Source organism: Amblyomma maculatum, chromosome 3 (assembly GCF_055883805.1).
Source record: "Amblyomma maculatum isolate TAMU_Amacu chromosome 3, ASM5588380v1, whole genome shotgun sequence".
Lineage (NCBI taxonomy): Eukaryota > Metazoa > Arthropoda > Arachnida > Ixodida > Ixodidae > Amblyomma > Amblyomma maculatum.
In genome coordinates this window covers 139,834,615-139,859,086 of record NC_139346.1, presented here as the reverse complement: position 1 = coordinate 139,859,086, position 24,472 = coordinate 139,834,615, and the positions used below count along the sequence as shown (strand labels likewise).

Genomic DNA, 24,472 nt, shown 5'->3' with positions numbered 1-24,472 from the left:
TTGGTTGGTTGGTTGGTTGGTTGGTTGGTTGGTTGGTTGGTTGGTCGGTCGGTTGGTTGGTTGGTTGGTTGGTTGGTTGGTTGGTTGGTTGGTTGGTTGGTCCCGTGACATTCGAGCATATCACCAGCAATCGAATATAACAATGAGGTATTCAAAGGCAGCGTCGTCACGACAAATTACCAAAGAAACCTCACGGTGCTTAAACATCTTTCAGTCAGTTTTCACCAGTAATGCCTAAGAACGAATAAGCTGGAAACTGCATTGCCACTATATTTGCGAATGATCGGGTTGTCGATATGCGTATAACAGGAGTTACATATATATGTGAGCTGTACATATGACGGCACTTTAAAACGAACGGTGTGCTAGCCCCAGTAAAATAAACTTAGTGCTGCTGAGAGTTGTGAAATCTACCCTGCACTACTATCTTTCATCCCTAAAGCTCATAATGTGTAAAGACAAGTTACATATCCTTTAAAATATTAGCTCCAGGAAGAAAGCGTCATTCAGAGCTGCTAGTTTGTCTTGAACAACCACTGAATGCAATGTATACATCCAACTTAAATTTATGCAGCTATACAGAATGGCTTTGAACGAAAACTACCGCGTAACCAGCTGCTGGGGCACATATAAAAATCAATCACAGAAAGCGCTCCAGGAAAAAGCGCCTTTCGTTCTGAGCCACATCTTGAAACGCTGAGACAAGACAGCTGTCACGTGGAAACTTTCTCCTTTGGGTGTTATTTTTAATCCTATAAAAAATCTACTTAACGTAAGCTGTAGTTTGATTCATGCATATAAGTACGCTCGCCTTTGAAATGATCTACAACTTTTGCATTGACACTTTGCTCTTGAAAGCAATAATAACTCTAATGTAAAACTTTAACGCGGCTACAGTTAATCATAGCGTGCAAAAGCACTATATTCGGGTAGTTTATCTTGGTCGATATTATATTTAAGTGACGCTGTTGCTGGCTTCTCGCCCGCTGTCGCTCACGGAGCTTGGCGTGGCATACCTCAACTTCCGACAATTGCTACGAAAGATCAGGCTCGCTAGCCATTTCGACGTGGACAAAATTCATCCGTCTCACAAGGCTGGCCGATACTGCATTAAACCATACGACACATACCTAAGTTGTAACATAAGACATTCGTCCAGTGTAAGGGAACCCAGAGGCAAGTAATTTTCAGACCGTTGATGTCAGAGAAACAGGCCGATCAACCAGTTCAGGACAATCAGTGAGTCTAAATACGAGTCCAATGGTCTAGAAGGCTGGATTCTGATTTAACATCCTAATTTCAAATTCGAAGCCCAAGTTGGCAGCGCTTTTTAATTCAACCGTCATATGTGATGTCGTCACAGGATCAGCATCTGGCCACGTCACTTGCTATTTATCAGTTCACAGCCGCAAAAGTCAAAGGCTGAGGCTTCACACATATACCTTGTCTTTTTGCGATTTACCTAGCAAATCATTGCTTTCGCACTAATTATCGGCAATCATACTCAGCTTACGTGCACAATATGCAATTACCGTCATCTGTTTGCCCCAATTAGCGAACGAAATCTAACTCAATGCAAATATTTTACACTTATACTTTTGAGAAACCTGGCCCGTCTATAGAGCTCCTGCGTGAACGTGATAACTACAAGGTCCGATGCTTTCCGCTGCTAATAAAATGTTTCCTCAACTGACACCAGATACTTCCGGCTGCACTAAAGCAAACTGACAAGCCGGAACTTCGGATTTCCCAACGTAATATTGAATTTTCAACTTCACGAGGAGCTTGTTTCTAGCCATGCAAAGTTTAGCGTTTCCAGATAGAGGGAGAGAGCAATAAAATAGAAAGGCAATGAGGGTAACTAAATGATGTCCAGTAAGCTACCCTACATGTGGGGAGGAGAAAAGGGAGAAAAAGGAAAGAAAAAGCGCCAAAGAAAGGAGCCTGTTACATGTCCAGAGATATACAGTAAAAGGGGGTAGAGAACGTACACTTAAAGTCTAGAAATCAACCCCGAGTCCTTTAAAAAAATAAGGAGTGCCTTCACTGCTTTCCTTTCTCATGTAGATGTCGTCCAATGGCCCAGAACCTTAGCTTGTGTGAGAGGGTGAGTCCAAGTGACGGAATGCAGCAGCCAGGAAGGCACGCTAATGATCAAGCTGAAGGCAGTCAGAAATTATGTGCGCAATCGTTTTAAAACACACCCTACTGCTCACACGTTGGAGAGTCTGCCATTCCGATGAAATGGGAATAGGCATTTGTAAACGCCACTCCTAACCGCAGGCAACCCAACGTTGTAGCATCACAGCGGAAAAGGCCGAGTGGTATCTGCTGTTGAGGTAATTGGTCAAAGTGGTGCGAGTGGGATGTCCCGCCACCAGACTGGCTAGTCACGTTTTGGGTGAGCAGTCGAAGGTGCGTTGCTGCGTCGGCTCTTGTCTATGGTATGTCAACAATGTTGGTTAAGATTACCGCCCTTTGCTATACCTTCAATTTAGGTTTAGATCCTTAGTTATATTGCAGTAGATTTTCGTTCCATTAAGCTCCAGTAGACCTGTACCACTAGTGGTATGTTATAGAGCAAGATAAACATTCTTCTAGATTGCCGCCTTCATATCCGAAGAGTGCGTCAGGTACCATTCGCAGCACAATTTACTGAATGTACTTTGGTACATGAGTACTCTGCTGCGGAGTACATTCCATACAGGTTACTACATATATTTCCGGCATGAAGCTCCATGTTACACATTTAGCAACGTGGTAGGGCGCAGTTTTGTTTTCTAATGGTCTTTCTCTGAGCATATTAACCTTCAGTTTAGTCCCAGCAATCAGCACAGCGCTATTTTAAAAATGGCTACAATCATGGTGTTTGTAATGCTTGCTCCTTTAACATACGCCGGCACTTGATTAACAAGCATTTTTGGCTCACTTGAACCTTGATATTTTGAGTATATTAGCGATCATGGGATCTTTAGTATACGATGATCGGGACTACCCGCCGAAACCGCCCCAATATCGGGGGTGTGTAATGTTTCAAAAGCATGAAGCCGACGTCCGCGACGATGATTCCGAACACCGTTCAGTAGGATTGCTGCTATCACGGATGGCATGATCGCTTTCTTCCTGGAGACGAGTTCGCCTCAGTAACAATACACGCACTGAAGCCGGCTCGCTTTTCATCGCATTTGGTTTCTTCTGCTTGAAACGGCCCGTGAAGATATGTTTCATTAGCCATTGAAAATGTGGTACGGCTTAAGACACTCAGTAACATTTTTGCTCAAGAGTGCAGAGCGTTTATGACAACTGAACTAAAACAATAATTTTTGATTTGGTTTTAAGCATATATACTTTCAAACATACAATTTTTTCATTCTTCTACAAATATGTGTTTTTAATTAAATATGTTTGTCATGTTCCAAAATGAGAAAAGGGGGTGGGGAATATCACAGAAAGAAGAGGAATTACAGCCCAGTCTACATTACATATTTGCAAAAGTAGCTTATAAAGCGATATTGTTCTACCCACTTGCGATAGCCGCATTCGCAGTCCCACAGCAGGCTCACCTTCCTGCACAAGCGTTGTCGCAAAGAAAGGAGCCATATAACTCAGCAAGTTTACAACAGAGTTCACACATCACACAGCTCCAGCAAATGTTTCAATGTAACTTGTCGGGCGAGACACTTCATAATTCGAATAAAGAAATAGCTGCGCTCTGACGACAAGCATGATGAGGCAAGACGCACAAGAACGCAGATTAGCAACTTTGCTTCGTGAAGAAATACAAGGAATACTTACAATCGGCGAAAATCGGCGAAGGTTGGCCCGTGAACAAGTGCCATGATAAAATATGAAGCCATGGATAAAAGGCATAGGCAAAAAGGATAATCCTAACCTGGGTCGGCCCCTTAAATGATTGCAGTAACCAAACTCGTAAAATCATCAAATCATCAAACGTGTTTTAACCGAAGAAAAGCCTGAACGGAACCTACGCCTAAGCTAACCCTAAATTCAAACAGCATTTGTTAAAACCCGAACGACGCTCCATAGTGCGTCAGATATATAAGGAAGTTCAAGGAATCTGTTTCTGCAGTGGTGTGCTCTATGCCTCTTACTTGCGGTAAATTTTACGTATGCCAAACGGACAGATGCTTTAACGAAAGTTCGAGAAAGCATGGGCTGAATGTAGACAACAATGCAAGAGGATTTTCGACAAGCATTGCGCTAACTGCAAGAAAGAGAACAAGCCGGACTGTGTATCGACTTTTTCAGCGCCCCACGGTGATGGTACACTGGTTAGGGCGTTCAACGGCTGTGCCCAAAGGGACGTGGTATCGAATCCCAACCGCGGTGGCTGCTTTCCGGTGTGCGATGTCAATGCAGAACCCCATGCAGATGTTGTGAATTTCCAGAACCCTCGACTACGACGTCTTCATAGCCTGAGTCGCTTTGGGACGTTCAGCCCCACAAACGGAATCGAACTTTTTCAAGAGACGCAGTTTCTGGCGCGGTCGCAAGGCAAATGGAAGCCTTCCGACATTGAACCCTAATGCATCGGCACCACGAGCTATTGCATCACCGTGCCTTCTTTTTACCTTCTCAGATAAAGAATTTTCGTCTTTGGGAGGTGTGAAGTTCGTGGCGTTTGGTTGCCCTTCTTTGGGAATGGCTGTTCCGTTTGGTTGAGTATTTCTATGGAGCCTCGTCCGTGTCCTGACAAAGGTTTTTTTTTTTTTTTTTACTTTAGTGTCGCCGTCGGCGTAAGTTCCGGTTTTCTTTTTTTCGGTTACCAAGTTTTGCAATTTCATAGCTTCGCGTTCTTGTTTTTGTTTGTTTGTTGTTGGTGGTAGTGGTAGTGGTGTTGCTTACGGTGGTCTTTTGGCTTTATCTAACTCGGTGCCTTTTCCTTAGTCTTGTTTCAGAGGCTTTTTCTGATCTCAGTGCACACGGTTTTTAGTTGGTGTGACGACGTGCCTTTTTATTGTATTTATTGTTTCAGACGAAGTTTTCCTGTTCCTTTTCACTGTATTTTGGTGGTGTAACGCTGTGCCCGCTTTCACGGCTTTTCATTTAGTTTTTCATTGCCGCAATCAGAGGGTGATGTTTCGTTTTGTCTTATTTGTTTGTTTCTGAGGTCCTTGACGGGCTTAGTGGCCTGTAATTGCATTCCCCCTCTATATATGGTTCTCCCTGTATTTTCGCGTGATTTGATAAGTTTATGGCATTGGTTTCTGCCTTCAATTAGCGCCCTTCTTTGCTCACTAAGCCCCCATCTTCTTTGCTCGTAATTTTTTTTTCATGGTCTGATATCTTTTGCAGCACTTCTTCAAGTGCCGGTATTTTTGGTAATTACATAGTAACAGATCGTTTATGCCTGCCTTGTATTTTTATAACGTTGCTTATTACCTCAGGACATCAAGGAATATGTAAAAAAAAATCAAATGGTATTAAAAAAAAGGGAAAAAGATTAAACATTCGAAGAAATTCCAAGGGGGAACGATGATGAGGCCCTGCGTCCAAGCAATATAAGATAATGGGTTGCTTCGCGAGAGACCGACTGCTGTCAGGTGCCGAATTCCCGTTGGCTTTAGTGCCGAGCAAACCCACAAGCGGTGAATATCTACCATTGTATTTCTTCGCGATGTAATATTGTTAGTCTGGTTTTTTGTGTGCCTTGCCTATTTTTCGCACTTGTATCGCTAGAGCAGCTATTTCCTTGTTTCCTGCAAATTTTAATAATGAGCTCAGCTGTTAAATACCTGCAAAAGATTGTCACGCCAACGATGAAGCACAGAAAACGTCCAAGACGCTCCTGGATGAACGTGGCGCACGGCTACATCGTGGAAACTATAGGCAGGGGACTGGAAAGCTTTCGGCATAGTGTCAGGCAAGGTTGTATATTTGTTGAGATCGGTACCGGTACAAACAAAGTTTGCCAAGTGTATGATCTCAGCCTGCTGCTTAATTTGTGGGCTGTCAGCCGTTAAGCTGAGCTGGCTGCTACCCGAGACCTTACTTCGGTGCATACATGTACACGACTGAATTATCTTATTGATAAGACTCGCGCAGACATGAACGTGACGTCTCACAACGCCAGTGACACGCGTGGTGTGAAGTATTTTCGGCTAAATCCTCGAATACTTCACTGTTGAAAACGTTCCGGGCACTGGAAATGGAACTTGGTCACCATTTTCCGGGCACTGGAACTTGGTCACCATTTTGCCGACGCAGCAGCAAGCGAATGCTTTGCATATGAGTTGTTGCCAGATGGTTTTGCGAAAGCGGCAAGAAAAAAATTTTTCCCAAAGTACGATTTTTGCAGCCTTCAGCTCCTAGTTATAATTTCGCAGGTATCCCAGCACATACATACAAACTTCTATCTACTGGCGGTGCCGAAGGAGTCGCGAGTCCGTTCTCCTGACACAAAATGCCGCAGTGTAACAGTCTCGTGCTGCTCTCTAGCCTCGAGCATCAATAATCTGCACTTCATTTATAGCTAAAAACGTGTGTCAGAACGGCCAAAGGCATGAAGAACCGAACATGCAGCAGCATAATTGGCCGCAGTAAGAGAAATGTCTTTGCATTAATACACCCAAGCAGAATTAGGTGCCCGCCCGGAATTTCTTCCTTTGCTGTTTATAATTGTGAGGCATTTCATGTGAGGTAGGTCTGGTAGATTCCAGCCACAAGGATGCTATATCATTACATTTTGGTGCAAATGAAGCCTTTTGACAACTACATGAGGCTGGAGAAGAAAGACGATGAGACCTTCAGTTAACAACAGAAGGAAAAGCAAGCCAACACAGAGTAAATATAACATCAGACGCAAAGTGAGGCAGCAATAATAAAAGGGCTTTGGCGGCTATATCTTTAGTGAGCCCAAATAATAAAAGTGTGCTTTGCTACGGGATGTCGGCACAGATTAACGATGGTATAAAGCCAACGGAATTCTTGGAATACAACGTCTCTAGGGACATTTCATATGTCACTTCGGCGCATCAGTGCGCACAATTTGGTTTTTACTGTTTAACTTTCTATATTGTTGACGAAGATAAGGATTAAGGCCACATGTTCGACATATCGCACCTAACTATCGTCCCAGGCAATTTTGCGTGTTCTTCCTAAGCTCTACCAGAACAGCCGCAAATTTGGAGAACATGGCGATCACCGCTTGATATTGAAGCGCAAGAATTAGTTTTCCTACACATTGTATCCGCCTGCTTCGTGCACTCGAAGATGACAACGTTTGAAAAGGTTCCAGCGTTGCAGTGGCCGTGCGCAGGTGAAGGATCACGACAGGCTTAAGTTGCCCTTTCCCTGTGGAGCGACAAGTGAGTGGACTGCTTTTCGCGAAAGCTCTCTTTCTTCTTTCTTCTGGGTAGGGAGAGGTAGGGGAGCGACGCACACATTTGCGGGGTAAATCGAAACGTGAGTTTAATAACCAGCGACATAAGGTCATTAGCATTGTTGTCGAAATGTCGCGTTCATTTGGTTTTATTTTTTCTAGAGGCCTGCCTGGTGAGACCATCTATCACGAAATTGCCCTAAGCGCTTCGTCTAGCCTTTATGTAAAAAACAACGCTGCATGCCACGACGACCTTATTACTACACGGTTAGTGAACAGAACAAGTGCTCAAAAAGCTACCCTAATGCCAGGTGACGTAAACACTCCTTTTTCAATGGTCCGAAAACTTAACAATTTTAAATCTTCGCTGTAGCATGTTGAATGTTTTCTATTTTTCACGCTTGCCAAATACTACAAAGCATTTTCTTCCCTGAATCTTTTATTGCAGTAATTTAGAAGCCGATTGATTGGTATTTCTAGGTGCTGTATGAAATTTTGTTATTTCTGCACAATTTTCACTGCTTCTTAACTGAAACTTCCAAGCAGTATTGTTCATTTTTGCGCAATATCGTTGAATTCTCTTTTACCGTTCGATAAATTCTCGACTTATTTCTATGGTCTGTATACGAAAATGCCAACAACATAGCGACCAGAGTGACAAGCACGTTTTAAACATTGCTCGACCGATGTCTGACCCACTACCATACAAATGATGTGAAAGCTGATGTGCTGATGTCATTCATTAGGGTCCACTTGGCCATTTTTATCTTTCTGATTTCCAGCTTTTACAGCGGTACCATCCTTCTTCCTAGGTCATTATGTACAGACGTAATGATGAGAGGATGTCAGCCTTCAATAAATGAAAAAGTAGTTAATGCTGACTGGACGCCTATTCTTACAGTTGCCCATCCTATCACAGAATAAGATATATTCGAAAATATCAGGTCTTGTTGTAAGGCGTTTCCACTTGCAGCAAGGGAAACAAATAACAAATGTAGACAATTACCACGGATTGATATCATGCTTTTTAAAAGAATAAACATCGGCGATTATATTTTCGCAGCATTTATTAAAGCTTTATTACAGACAGCTGGAATATCTTATGGAATTCAAAAAATTCGATGTAAATTAGGTTTTGATGCTACAAAAGCACAAGACGCATATTATGAAAAGAGGTTTTCGGATGATTGTAACACTCGCAAACACGTTTGACAAAATGCATATGCGCTAATGTCAAAACGCCGGTCGTTAAGCTTTTCTGAGCTCTTAATTCAAAACAGTCCATGCTCGGGAGGGATGCTTGAAAATACACTTATTGGACGCTTTATAGAATCAGGAGCTTCAGACGGCTTTTCGCTAACCGTTTGCAGCTATAGTGCGTATATAGAGTCGAGAATCACAAATTCGTTTTTCGTCCCCACCATGGAATCGGAAAACAAAAGCCTGCTGACAATCTGAGGAGCACCTGTACGGGTGCGTGTGGAGAAGACGGAATCAGAACAGAGCTCTTCAATTTAGTATCCCATACAATCATGGCACAATACACACACACACACACACACATATATATATATATATATATATATATATATATATATATATATATATATATATATATATATATATATATATATATATATATATATATTGTGAGCCTTCTGTGGACCTTCTTTCATTTGTACATGCCATGATCTTCTTCTTTCATTTGTACATACCATCATCATCGTCCCGCGGCGCCGGCTCCGGCGCGCGCCTGGGTTCGTGATCGGATTAAAACACTAGACAAGGCTTCGCTGTCCTTGCCGTCACGACCTCGCCGTCTCGACCTTGCCGACAACCAGCAAAGAGCATGGTGATCGGTCACAACTGTGAAATGCCGACCATATAGGTAAGGGCGAAATTTTTGGACAGCCCAAACGACGGCAAGGCACTCCTGCTCGGTAATGGTGTAGTTTTTCTCAGCTGGAGTCATAGTCCGACTGGCAAATGCAATCACTTTCTCACGCGAAGTTGCATCGTGCTGCAGGAGTACAGCTCCAAGACCGAGACCACTGGCATCAGTCTGCAGGATGGTTGGAGCGCTGTCACTGAAGTGGCCAAGAACAGGGTGTGATGTGAGGGCGTGCTTCAGATTATTAAAAGCGGCTTCGCACTGTTCAGTCCACACGAAAGGGCTGCGTGTTTTAAGTAGTTCATGAAGTGGAGAAGCAATACTTGCAAAATGCCTTATAAAACGCCGGAAATAAGACGCCAGGCCGAGAAAACTGCGCAATTCTGTAATCCGTTGTGGACGAGCAAAGTTCAAGACCGCGATGATTTTTTCAGGGTCTGGACGAATGCCGTCATGGCTGACTAGATGTCCCAATATTTTAATTTCCTTCTGTGCAAAGTGGCACTTCTTGGTGTGCAGCTGAAGGCCCGCTGAAGCGAGACACGTGAGGACCTCATTCAGGCGCGTGAGATGGTCGTTAAAAGATGACGAAAAGATGACAATGTCATCCAAGTAACATAAATAGGTTAGGCCACGAAGCACAGTATCGATCATTCTTTCAAATGTCGCTGGTGCGTTACAAAGTCCGAAAGGCATAACATTAAATTCGTAAAGGCCATCGGGAGTTGAGAAAGCGGTTTTTTCTTTATCGTCCTCGTGCATAAGTATTTGCCAATAACCTGAGCGGAGATCCAAAGTCGAGAAATATTCGGCGCCTTGGAGAGAGTCAAGGGCGTCATCAATTCTTGGAATTGGGTATACATCTTTGCGGGTAATTTTGTTGAGTGCCCGGTAATCAACACAAAAGCGTACCGAGCCGTCCTTTTTTTTAACTAACACTACTGGGGAGGACCATGGGCTTGTCGAGGGACGAATAATATTGCGATGGAGCATATCATTTACATTTTCTTCAATTACTTTTCGTTCAGAGAGAGAAACCCGATAAGGCCGTCGGCTAACGATAGAGTTACCTTCAGTAATGATGCGATGGTGCGCAACACTAGTCCGTCCCAGTGGTGGGGAAGTGGCATCAAAAATGGCTTGGTGGTGTCGAAGCAATGTCAGCAGTTCTTGGCGTTGGTTCGGCGTGAGGTTAGGATTAATAGTCTTTGTGAGAACAGAAAGAGAGACGTCTGGCGAAACACGGCGCTGAGGCAGAGGGGCGGTGAGCACCATCAAGGACAAACGTTGAACATCCACCATGCAGGGGAGAGAAGTTCCTTTTGGGAGCACGAGGGATTCACGTGAAGTGTTAGTGGCCGCTACTGTCGCTGAGCCGTTGCAGAACCTCACAAGAATAGACGGGAAGGCGATACCGCGTGCAAGATGACGATAAGATGGTGCGATGAGTACGTCCCCGTCAGTGATGTGGTCAGAAAAAATGGTAAGCAGTTTTTCGCACTGAGGAGGCAAAACAGTATCAGCGGCGGCAACGAGGGGATGATGTTCAGAAACTTCAGATGAAAAATCGCTGTCTGTAATATGGATAACACGGTCGCCACAAGAAATTAACGCCGGAGCGGTTGACAAAACATCCCATCCTAAAATCATCAGATGCACACATGGTGAGAGCACAGCAAACTGCACATGATGGCGGACGCCGTCAATAACAATTCGTACGGTGCACTTTGCTAAAGGGCGCAAAGGGACGTCATTGGCTCCACGGAGTTCAGGCCCATCATATGGTGTCGTCACTTTTCGCAAACGGTAGCACAAATCAGCGTGAATGACAGAAATTGCAGCTCCTGTATCAATCAATGCTTCGACCGGTAATCATTCAGCGAAAACAGAAATCACATTATACGGGCGATCTGGAGGACTTTTGGTAAGTTCGCAGAGTGCAGTTTGACCTCCGGAAACTGCAACGCTTAGTTTTCCGGATGGCGGACAGGGATAGTTGTTGCGGGTCGGAGAGGGGAAACTGAGCGGCGGTATGGGGATAGGGACCGACGTCGGGATGAGTGGGTTCCACGTGGCTCAGACGAGGATTCTGGAGGTGGGGATGATCTTCGAGGTGGGCTTGGAATAAACCGGCGTTGATAATATGACGTTGAAGGGATGTCACTTTCAAGGGTATCGTAACCACGGCGCTCGTTCTGGAGGCGGCGACGACAGACGCGGGATATATGTCCTCTAATGCCACAGTAATAGCAAATTGGTCGGGAGGGTCGCCAAGGTGCGTAATAGGGTGGTGCAGGTTGAGCCGTCGCTATTGCATTGACGTGATTGTATGTTGGTGCCGGTCGAGGCGGGGGAACTAAAGGAGGGGGGGATGCTGCGACGTGCGCGTAAGTCGGTACTGAGCGGGGTGCCGGAGGGCCAGATGTCATAGGTTCGGTGATTGTTGCCAGCTCTTCTTTGATGATGCTGCGGAAACCGGCGTCATTAGATGTTGCGGAAGAGTGATCACACCCGTGTCGACAGACAGGCTTGAGGGCCTGGAGCTCCTCGCGGATGATGGCTCGAATAAGTGCCCGCAGGTCGAGATCAGCATAGGTCGGGCCAGTAGCATCGGCGGGCTGCAATCGGGAGGACTGCGGCTGGTCGATGCGTTGGCAGGTCGTAATAATGGAATCAATAGTTGAAGGGTTCTGAGCAACTAGGATATTATACGCCGTATAATTGATTCCTTTCAAGACGTGGTGTACTCGTTCAGGTTCCGCCATGGTGGGACTAATACGCCGGCAGAGTGCAAGTATGGCCTCTCTGTAAGACGCATATGACTCATCAGGACCTTTAAGGCGTGAAGCGAGCTTGGTCTTCGCGATCTCAGTCCGAACTGCCGGGTCGGCGAAGTACTGTCGGAACTGCTGTTTGAAGGTGGTCCAGTTAGTTGTGTGGGGCTCGTGGTTGATGAACCAAGTCCTGGCGACCTCAATAAGGTAGAAGGATGTGTTGAGAAATTTCAGAGCATCGTCCCTCCGGTTGTAGGCACTGCCTGGTCCGGCCTGTTCGTGGGTACTGTCGGTAGACATAGCGATGGTGGCAGTTGCCAAACGGCGACCGGAACGTAGCTCCAGCGAGAGGGAGGGCCGAAGGCAGCAAGGGGATCAAATTTCACCTCCACCACTCGTAAAAGAAGGCTAGGTCGAGACGGCGAGGTCGTGACGGCAAGGACAGCGAAGCCTTGTCTAGCGTTTTAATCCGATCACGAAACCACGCGCGCGCCGGAGCCGGCGCCGCGGGACGATGATGATGGTATGTACAAATGAAAGAAGAAGATCATGGCATGCACAAATGAAAAAAGGTCCACAGAAGGCTCACATGTTGTGTTTTAGTCTCGTCTAGCCCTGTTGTCCGTGACAATATATACAACCTAATTCTAAGCACCCAACAAACTAAAATAGCAAATGTATATTAGCAAAGGGGGCGATCGACATGATTTCGTCAATTAAATTACAGACCTATACTGCCAATTTTCTCAAAGGTCGCAGAGCAAGTTATCAATGTGTGACTTTTAAATCTGCAAGAAAACTACATTATCAAGGGCAGGCAGTATGCCTTGCTCAGACAGCTTCGTTAAATCAAAGGATTAAATAATCTAGAACTTCGAAGAGCCCCCTTGTACACTGATGGTATTTCTCAATTTCACGGAGAATTTAGTTTCTGTTAAGTACAATATCTTGTTGCACAAGCTTTCTCACTATGGAAATAGAGGAAAATGTACTACTGGTAATTATTTAAGTTATTTCATAAATGGAATTCGGTATACATGTCAACCAGGGTAAATCAAATATTGGCCATATAAGATACGGCGTTTCCAGGGATCCATAATTGGACCGCTCCTATCTACTATCATCAATTTGCCTATGCACCTGATGTAACTTTATACTCAGATGCCATTAGCGTATTTTTGTTTCTATGGAAAAGACTGTGATAATTTAGAACTAAAAGCAAATAGATGGCTCACACATCTTTCCCAATGGCTCATGGTATCACCTTACTAAATACATACAAATGTAAGAATGTAGTACTCCTCCTAAAAGAAGCCTTTTGAAAGAGAAAATGTAATACGATTCTATTGTGACACACTTGAGCAAGCAGCTTCTCATAAATTCCTTGGAGGTTTTTTCCAAGAAGACCTAACTTGGACTTTTCAGGAGGACAACCTTCCCACACAGGTCTTGCGGACGTATATCCGAACTACGTAAACTTTTGCTTCTATGGTAAAAAAACAGCTTAATTATACACGTGTCTACTCTCGAATTCATTATTCCCTGCTTTTACGCACAACTACGAAAACAAATAAAGCCTAAAGCATACACATCTTACAAAAGCAAGCTATGCCAATCTGCTCCACTTTATGATAAACATCGAGTACTATCTATTTCTAATATTATAAAACACCACTTAGTATCCCACATTCTTAAACAAATTCAGTCTGACTCGGCTTCCTTTCTCTAGAAATACATTTACGAGCAACATCAGTACAATACCCCCCCCCCCCCCCCCCCCCCCCCCAAGGCACGCAATCTCCGATGAAAAGAAACGACAAGCACAAAACTATGACACATAGAGACTGGCATATCAGATTCCTTATTTCTTGAACAGTAACCCTGGTATATTCTCTTTGCTTAAGACCAATTTTTAGCTGCCAACTTTTAGGCAGAACATTTTTGTGCATTTATCGTCGCTCCAAGGAACGCAGTTGGCAATCCGCTGTACAATTTTACTATTTCCATTCTTTATTTTTATTTTCTCACAGTCTAAACTTCGGCATTTGATGATGCAATTTTTCATTGAAGTTTTTTAATATTTCTGTAGTTCCAACTACGGCTTCTTGTTTTACTGCACGCTGAGATCTCGTCCACTAGCTGTGCCAAACAAAACGGGAACAGGCAGTGGGGGGCTGACAAGTTTCAGGCATGTATATGCATTTGTTATGTTGAGAGCAGCTTCATAATGGGATTGCTCATTTGAGGTGGGAAGATGGATTAAGAGTCGCCCTTGCAGTGTTTCTTGGATGCAGAGCCAGGCACCCTACACCTAGAGGCTACGCTGGCCCGTTCCATACGGCCTCGTTAAGGCGGAGCTTTGCCTTGTCGAGTACTGGCGCCCACACTATTCCAACATACCACTTAAAAGCGGAGCGGAAATGTCCCGCACAGTTTTAACGTTATTAAATGTTATATAGCAGTTGGTCGTATTCCGCGATATTTGGACGCGGTAGCGTTGAAGGCCTTGTTTACCGAAAATCCGACATCGGTGCCGGGTTGGCTTTGCGAGAGAAACATCACACGCATGGCACTGGCAGGCTGTAGCTTGTACCTGACATGATCCAGCACAAACTGGACGCAGGGTTGCTTCACATTACGTTTGGCAAGAGCTGCCAACTCGAGCCTCTGCTTTCATATGAGAGGGTGATATCATAATCAGCCTGCCAGGACCCTTGCATTCACGTTATCCCTTGGCCAAGCAGGAACGTCCGTACTGCTTGTTAAAAGAATGCATGTGGGCTAGTAGCCTACGCTATCGCGCTATAAAGGCGAAGCTTTAGTGTGAACCATGTTTTTTTTCTGTCACCTCGTTGATAGTGTCGATCTATCACAGAGTCGCCTTTACAAAATCCTGTCTGACCCTTTCGCTTGACTTAGTAAGCGATTACATTAGTAAATGGCTTACAGGTACCGGACAATAAGCCACTTTTCAGTAATTTTTCAAGCCTATGAGGTCCTCTTTCTTGAGAATAAAGATAATGTGCTTCCTTCAAGCTGAGACCTTGTTGCACACACTACATATCTTGTTGCACTCACTACAAACTCAATTTCAAGTTTAGCTAAAAGACTGAGGGATGGATAAAATAAAAAACAAAAATGACGCAATTGTAGTTGCTGAAAGAACAGACCCTAAATGTACTTTGATATGCTCGATATGCATGGAAATTGTTTGCTCCGTGCAGTGGTCAGAGAGCGCTGCCGTGTAGTGCTGTTTACAGTTACGTTACTCTAAAGCTATCCTTAGCCGGCGCCGTGGCATTTACGCCTGCATTAGGAAGGCGAAGGCGCTGGCCGACTGCCTGCCCTCAAGTCCTCTCCGCGTTTAGCGAATAGTAGCCACGTTCAATGGCTGATTCAAGAGCTTTGTTTTGCGATGTGGCAAGCGGTCTGAGGCCATATAGCACCTAAATAATGCAATTCATTGAGCTGGCGCTTTCTTTATTATTATTTTTTTGCTTAAATTCGAGCATTGTAATGATTGGAACGTTGACCTCGTATATGTAGAGCATACCATTTTTTTTTTTATTCAATAGTTGTTTAGAAATACTCTCAATCCCAGGCGGGATTTTTAAAGGCCGGGCATAAACACATAAAAAAGCCAGACAGTATTTTAATGCGTGTTTAACAGCAAGGTGTTTAAGTCATGTTTAACATATAGTATAAAACGTATCAAATATCATTGAAGGCATCTTGACAACACATGCGTTTCAGTTGTGACGATTCATTTCAACGTTTGCCGTTACCTTAGGATTACCTCTAAACATAACACTCTAATAAATAGCATCATCATCAGCTGGGCTATACTCACTGCACGGTAAAGACTTGACCCATATGCCTCAATTTACTCGGTGTAATAATGGCAGGATGACAATTAATATAATGGCAGACACTTAATATAAAGCAGTATCGCAAGGCGGTGCGCGTCTCGCGACGTACAAGTGGTCTCGGCAGCAACAGCCTTCGGCCATGCGAGTTCAAAGAAAAACATTAATTGCTGCGTTACCTTAACCAAGTCGCCAAGTGCTATTACCAGTGACTGGAACTTATATTTTTAATTTAAGTGCTTTGCAGGAAAGAGGTCGAGTTTCTGCGCATCTTGCCCGAGTTGTCTCCTCTTGGTCGCGCTCTATCCGTAACCCCATGCCGTGTAAGCCGCGTTGAAATCACCCCCTGCAATCAGCGCCCGGGGCACCGCCGGGGTGGCGAAGTGGTTATGGCGCTCGACTACTGTTCCCAAGGACGCAGTATCGAATCCCGGCCTCGGCGGCCGCTTTTCGGTGGAGGCGAAAAGCAAGGCGCCCGTGTGCTGTGCGATGTCAGTGCACGTTAAATAACCCCAGGTGGTCGAAATTTCCGGAGCCCTCCACTACGGTGTCTCTCATAGCCTGAGTCGATTTAGGATGTTAAACCCCACAACCCAATCAGCGCCCAGGACCCGGCAATCTTGAGCGTCTTTTGAAACAGCGAATGGAAGCGCTGGCTTCGACGGGCTGCTGTATACGTTCAGTGTGAATATACTTTGTTTCCTCTGTTTGGTGGGTTCGATTACAGAGTGTTCCATCTAGACGCCGCTTAGTTCGTGGTCAACGAATATGAGACGCTTCTAACGAGCGCGCATACACCCCTCCCCTTGATTTTGTTTTTTGTTTTGTTTTGTCGTGCGTTTTGCAGCCAGTTAAGGTAGCCGCGTTGGTGAGCGTTTCTTGGAATAATATTAAGTCCCGTTTACGTGTTGCGTGCCTGATGTGTTGCTGTAAAACTGCCTTTTTGCCGGCGAAGCCACGGCAGTTCCACTGCCATATTACTATCTCTTGATTATCATTGGTCATGTTGATGCTGAAGCGAGTTGCCCGGCTGCCCTTGATGGTGGCTCGGTCCGGCATCACTGTTCGCCTGTACGTGTCCGTGTTGCGTGAATACGGAGTGATTCAATAATTTTTGCCTGTTTCCTTCGAGATTAGTGGTCCTGTTTGCTAGCCCGAGGACTGTTGCGTGTAGAGTCTCAATGGTGGTACTCGCGTGCGGGCTAGTTGGTTAGACGACTCTGAAGACCTCTGGCGCTGTATAGTTACACACAAACCCAACACGCACACAAGAGATTGAAGCAAGACGTTCACACCGATGATGCGCTCACTACCAACTAGCTGTTATTTGTGACACGAAGAAGAAAGCATCACAAAAAAGGTAAGGGTACAATAAGAAGAATAAAACAGAAGATTAAGAAAAACTTCTGAAGGAAAAATAAAACGAAAATAGTGGCAAATTGCGTCTACCTTCTTGTCATAATGTCCGGAAGAAGCAGCATCACTTCCTTACTGTTGGGCGCTACAGACGGAACACTCACGCATTCTCCTTCTTCACCCGAAATCATCTTAAGCGCTTCGATGATCTGTCTTTTCAAACTGTCTTTTGCGCCAGCCAGCACGTTTCGGTGAACTTTGGTACACAATGGTTACCCCTCGAGTCCTGTTGAGCGTCTTCCGAATCCTTTACACGAATCGTGTACAGGATTCCCCTGACATGTGGGAAGGCCTATGTGGGGCAGACAGGCCGATGCCTCAATGAGAGGCTAAGTGAACACAGAAATTGGTGTGCAGCATTGTCAGCTCCTGAAAACCTGGCGACCCATTGCTCTCGTTGTAGAACGGAAGACGCTCAACAGGACTCGAGGGGTAACCATTGTGTACCAAGGTTCACCGAACCTAAGGTGCTGGCTGGCAAAACTTTTGAAATGACTTGTTATCGAAGCATTTAAGATGATTTTGATTGAAGAAGGAGAGTGAATGAGTGTTCTGTGGCGCTCAACAGGAAGGAAGTGATACCGCTTCGTTCGGACAATATGACAAGAAGATAGACGCTGTTTGTCATTATTTTCTTTTTATTTTGGTTTCATTTTTCCTTCAGAATTTTTTTCTTCGCATTTTTTCTGAATCTTCCGTTTCCTTCTTCTTATTGCACACTTACGTTTTTTGTGATGCTTTCTTATTCTCCGTGTCAAAAATAACAGCCAGTTGGTAGAGAGCGCAACACCGATGTGAATGTCTTGCTTTAATCGTGTGTGTGTGTGTGTGTGTGTGTGTGTGTGTGTGTGTGTGTGTGTGTGTGTGTGTGTGTGTGTGTGTGTGTGTGTGTGTGTGTGTGTGTGTGTGTGTGTGTGTGTGTGTGTGTGTGTGTGTGTGTGTGTGTGTGTGTGTGTGTGTGTGTGTGTGTGTGTGTGTGTGTGTGTGTGTGTGCGTGCGTGCGTGCGTGCGTGCGTGCGTGCGTGCGTGCGTGCGTGCGTGCGTGCGTGCGTGCGTGCGTGTGTGCGTGCGTGTGTGTGTGTGTGTGTGTGTGTGTGTGTGTGTGTGTGTTTGTGTGTGTGTGTGTGTGTGTGTGTGTGTGTGTGTGTGTGTGTGTGTGTGTGTGTGTGTGTGTGTGTGTGTGTGTGTGTGTGTGTGTGTGTGTGTGTGTGTGTGTGTGTGTGTGTGTGTGTGTGTGTGTGTGTGTGTGTGTGTGTGTGTGTGTGTGTGTGTGTGTGTGTGTGTGTGTGTGTGTGTGTGTGTGTGTGTGTGTGTGTGTGTGTGTGTGTGTGTGTGTGTGTGTGTGTGTGTGTGTGTGTGTGTGTGTGTGTGTGTGTGTGTGTGTGTGTGTGTGTGTGTGTGTGTGTGTGTGTGTAAGTGTGTGTAACTATGCAGCGCCAGAGGTCTTCAGAGTCTCAATGGTACTTTGCATGGTGCACAGCATTGTCTTGATGTCCGTAATATCCGATCTAACCTGGCTCTCGAAACCGCCCTCGTGGTGTTGTTGTATCTCCCGTTTCTTAGGGGCGGACGAGTCCGCGTCAGGAGCGCTCGTTGGCACCTGCTGTTGTGCGATCTGTTTGTTTTGCTTCACCACGGCGCTCTTACGTCTGAGTTCTTGCATCTCCCGCATGAGCTTTTGGACTAGTTCGCGCATTACCGCGTTCTCTTTTTTCGCATTTTTGCGTTTTCTTTCCTGGCCGCTTTGTGATTTTGCCCTGGGATTGCAGGCGCTGTTACGAGCCCCTCCCGCGCGATGTCCCGGACAGTATCCGCCAAGCTCACCTTGTCTCCGGGTGTTACTGTCCTGGATCTCGATGTTTTCTGATCGCGGCTGTACCTTCGCCGGCTACGGGAGCGGGATGCGTCACGCGAACTCGACATGGATCTGAGTCTGGGCGGCTGGATGGGTGGGAAGTCTTGCTGTGTCAGTTGGTTACAGACGCGGCGCACCCAACTCCACTAACAGGGAAACAACCCCGGACTTGACGTTCGTCCGAAATACCGGGGTTCCGGCCAGTACGTGGAAAAACACGTCGACCAACCTAGGGAGCGACCACATGATAGTCGAAATACATGTCCAGACGCCGGACAAGACGCAGGGCAGTAAGCGAAAATTCCAATGGACTGACTGGAAAGATTTCAGGAAGACACGATAAGAAGAGCAGTCTTCAAGAGATACGATCAAGGACATCGAAGACTGGACCCGCCTGCTGGTTGCAGACGCCAAAGCGTCAACCGAGACCGTCGAAACCGAGGTTGAAACTCACAAGATGAATAGCCGCCTGGCGCATCTCATTGAGGCGAAGAATTCGGTCCTGGCCAGGTGGAAAAGACAGAGACTCAGTCGAAGACTCAGAAATAAAATAGCGGAGATCAACCGCATCATCGAGCAGCACTGCCGAACGCTCAACCGCCAGCAATGAGACGAGTTATGCAATGCAGTCGATGGCCAATAACACAACGGGAAATCGTGAAACCTGCTCAGGTATCGGTTGGACGAAACGAAGATCACGTCCAACCAGAGGAACTGCCTCGTACGTCTATTACACAGGAAGCTCGAGAAGTACGGTGGAGATGCAGTGACCATCCGTTTACGAGCGAAGTACTTACCGCACACTTCGACTGCACAACAGGGCCCATATAAGGGGGTCCTAATGTAGATTTGGATAAGGACTTTAGTGCAGAAGAGATCAGGATGGCGCTGCACAACCTCCACAGCAGATCGGCGCCAGGCCCCGACGGGGTGTCGAATCGCGCCCTAAAAATCTCGACGACAAGTCTGTGGAACAGTTAACTGCATTCATCAATGACTGCTGGCAGCGCGTCCCCCTCCCGCAACGATGGAAAACTGCGAGAATGATACCAATCCCGAAATCCGGAAAAGCGCCGAGCCTCGACAACGTTCGCCCCATATCGCTAACGTCGTGCGTCGCGGCAAGACCATGGAGCACGCACTGCTTAATCGCTGGCAAGCCAACTTAGCACAAAGTGGCATATCCACAATCCATCATAGGATTCCGCCCACTATTGTCCACGCAGGAGGCAATGATACAACTGAAGTACCACGTGCTTGACGGCAAGGCGAGAGGCACCAGAGAAATTCCCGGCCTCGACCTTGAAAGCGCGTTCGATAGAATCGCGCACTGGGCGATCTTACACCACATATCGCAGCAAAACCAAGGTGTACGCACGTACAACTACGTTAAAGATTTATTGACAGACAGGCGAGCTGTTTTGATGGTAGGAGACCTCCAGCTAGAAGAGCAAACGCTAGGAAGCACCGGCACCCCGCAGGGCTCCGTCATCTCGCCCACGCTCTTCAAACTGTTCGTGATAGAGCTAGCAGGAAAGCTACAAGAACTGAAAAACGCCGACACACCATATACGCCGACAATATAACCCTTTGGGTGCGCAAAGGCAGCGATGGTCACCTCGAAACGACACTGCAACTAGCAATCGAGACAATAGAGGAATACCTTGTGGGTACGGAATTACGATATTCGCCAAAGAAGTCGGAACTCCTACTACACCGCCTCACACAAAGAGGCAGACCACCCTCGAGTGGTCGGAATGCGGTAACGACCAAGCGTGAATACGAAGAGATCATACTACGCACGAGAAACTGAGCAACCATCCCGATAGTGCACATAATTAAGGTCATTGGCATGATAACGGCGTCAACGGCGAAATGATCACTAAATTAAAGCGCAAGACGGCTAACGCCATGCGGATCCTCAAGAGGGTCACTAGCAGAAGAAACGCAATGAAGGAGGAGATTCTCATACGACTCATACACTCTTTCGTCATTAGCCATATTGCGTACATTGCGGCATTAAACAATTGGTACAAGGGAAAAGAAGCCAAGATCAATGTCCTCATCTGCAAAGTGTACAATATAGCACTGGGTCCACCTGAGTCCACCAGCACGCACCACTTGCTCCAGCTAGGGCTTCACAGCACGCTTAGTAAAATCGCCGAGGCGCAGCGCACTTCACAACTATACAGATTAAGGGGCACTACAGCAGGCTGCCAGATCGTGGAAAGTCTCGGCATCCGTTACCACGCCCAACAACGCCAGAGAGTCATCGTTCCGGGTGGGATCCGACAAAGATAAGAATCGACCCGATCCCACGGGACGTCCACCCGGAACATAACCGGAGAAGAGTGGCCAGGGCCAGATCTCTCCTACACAGCCACGGATAAGACATGGGGACAAGGTTTGTTGACGCCGCGGAATACGTAGAACACTCGCGATTCGCGGTTGCGGTCGTCAGTTCAGTTCAAGTAAGGTGTCGCTCTACTCGTAATAAGGGCCTGAACCAATTTAATCACATTTTTCTCTCTAAGACCCCCTTTCTTACTTGATACTCTTCTAAAGAGACCCAAAGTCGGCATAACATAGCCTTCCAGCTTTTTGATGGTGACAGCGTTATGGCAATTCGCCTGCAGGTGTAAGCCCAGGGTCATAATAGTTTTTACCTCCTGAACCTGCACTCCACCTACCAGAATTTGAATTTTTGAAGGCGGTTTATTTTTAAGCGCCCTGTCCTTGTATAGGAATAATTTCGACTTTTCCGGAGAGCACTCCAGGCCCCTCTCCGCCGCTAATGCTAAAATACAGTCGGCTGCCGCCTGGAGAATTTACTCAATCTCTCCACTACTGCCCTTATTTATCCACAAATTATTGTCATCTGCATACATGCTGAACTTAAGATTCGTGTTACCAAGCGCCTTTAGCTGCCCTGGCAACTTCCTCATGGCCATATTAAACAGTAGGGGTGACAGGGCCACAAACTACGGTTTCCCCCTACTTCCTAGCTGAATCACTTTCGAAGTATACTGAAACACTATCTCACCTCTCTTTTCTCTGAAGAAATTCCTGATGTAGTTATAGGTTCTTACCCCTGCTCCTACCTCACTAAGTCCCTATAGGACCGCTGAGTGTTTTACATTATCGAAGGCCTTCTTTAGATCCCGCCCTAATATCACCTTCGCATCATTTGTCTTAGATTCCACAATTTCATGCTTCAGGAGCAGCATAACATCCTGCGTGCTAAGGTGCGGCCTAAAACGGAACATTTCATCCGGCCATAGCTCATTCCTCTCCATAAACCACCTAGATACCTTAGTCTGCATTACGCATTCCATCAATTTCCCGATGCAACAGGTCAATGAGATTGGCCGAAGATTATTCCAGGCTTCTTTACTGGCTTAGGAATTAGTATCACCTTCGCCATTTTCCACTGATCAGGGATTTTTTTTCCTCCATCCAGCATAAGTTCATAAATCTAGTGATATCCCTAATAGAGCTATCCTCTAGATTTCTCATAATTTTGTTAGCAATGCCATCCGGAACCGGTGCCGACCTAATTTTAAGTATAACTATTTCGACCCTTACCTCCGTCTCTGTGAAACCCGAACCTAATTCCAAGTTTTCTTTTTCCTCGTGGTCTTGAAGCTGTATCGAGCTGGTGTCCCCTATATATGTATCCACCAATTTTTCCATGAATTCCTGACCCACACGCATGTCTAACTTTGGCTATGCTTACCCTTATCTGCCCTTTGGATTTTTCCAGGTCAAGCAAGTGCCTTAACAAGTTCCAAGTTTTAGAGAGATTCATGCCGTTTCTATTTCTCCGTATTTACTGTACCATTGCTGTTCGCATAGCTTGAAGGCATAGTATTCGATCTTTTTGTTGAGTCTGGCCAAGCGCCTTTTCAGGCTGCGATTCCGCCTGCCTTGCCTCTTCAGACGGCGCTCCATGCTCGCCTTGGCCTCCCACATATACAGCAGCCGACTGTCTGCAACATCCGGGGCGCTATCCCCCTTAATTTTCTTGGTGGCACCCTTGACATCCTTCTTGAGGTCGTCACACCACAGCTCATAGTCTATAACTTTGGACTCATCTCTATTGCTTCTAATCTCCCTGAAGCTATCCCATTCTGTCACATACAAAGGGCCCTCCTTACTGGGCTTAAGATTAGCCTTTAAATCCGCCCTGACTATCAGCACACAGTGATCACTTCCGAAGTTTTACGCTGTATTGCGCCACTCCCATTCACCGACGTTCTTGCTGAACGTAAGATCTGGAGACGAGCCTTTGGAAACACTATTAGCCTGCCTCGTTGGGAACTCGGGATTTGTCAAGCTAGTTAATCCCAAATTGTGATAATCCTCCCATAACATTCTTCCCTTAATTTGTTCTCTATCATACCCCCAATCAGGGTGGCATGCATTAAAGTCCCCCATAAGTATCAGGGGCTGTTTTCCCGCTACCTTCAAGGCTTTTCCAATAATGGCCCTAAACCTAGTCTTTTGTTGCCTAGGCGGGCTATATATGTTTAGAATGAAAGTGTTAGAGTCGCCCTTCTTGCCGGTAAGTACTTCTACAAACATATTTTCACATGTTTATCTCTTATGTCATGCACAACTGTGGCTACATTACGTATTACAAAAGTAATAACTCTCGAGTTCTCTTTTTTATCACTATGGTAGCCATTGCACCCCTTTAATTTCACCTCCCCCCCCCCTGCCTCCTGCAAGGCTATAACGAGAGGCCTCTCCTCTAGTATGGATAAAATCTGTTGCATTGCCCCCCTCTTGCACCAGAAGCCATGACAGTTCCAGTGCCAGATTTCAGCCACGCACTTCTTTTGGGCCTTCTGTACATTTTGAATGTGAATGGTGATTTCATCTATCCTGCTCTTCATAGTAGCCATCCCTTCATCTCTCCTTCTATTCTTCTCGTCTATTAATTAAGTCTATAATCTATCTTAGCGAAGGCTCCTTCAAGCCTTGCTTCCAACGACCCCATGGCCTCAGCTATTGTAGTTATTTTGTCCTCAAGAGACTTCTCTTCATCTTCCTTCTCTCTAATTCTCCTCTTTTGAGGGGGAGGGTTATTCCGTGTAATCACTTTAATATCTCCCATCCCATCCTTGACTAACGGCATAGGGATTGCAGTGCTTTTGGGCAAGCTACTGTTCCTGCTCTATCCTCCCTGTTTTATCATCATGATCATTTCATCCATTTTATTCTTTAGCATTGCCACTTGGTCTCGAAGTTCCCTATTCCCTTTCTCTAATTTTTCAATCTTTAACCACTGCCTGGGAAGCATTGCCATTGGATTACCCACCTGGT

General features: G+C 45.8%; 1 long non-coding RNA gene across 1 annotated transcript in view; it reads left to right on the top strand.

The window, feature by feature from the left end:
• Window positions 1-7,503: 7,503 nt before the first annotated feature.
• The window catches only part of LOC146196196 (uncharacterized), a 51,612-nt gene continuing 34,643 nt past the window's right edge, over window positions 7,504-24,472 (top strand). The window contains exon 1 of the long non-coding RNA XR_014706094.1: window positions 7,504-7,653. This is a non-coding gene — a long non-coding RNA (uncharacterized LOC146196196). The remainder of the gene's footprint in view (window positions 7,654-24,472) is intronic.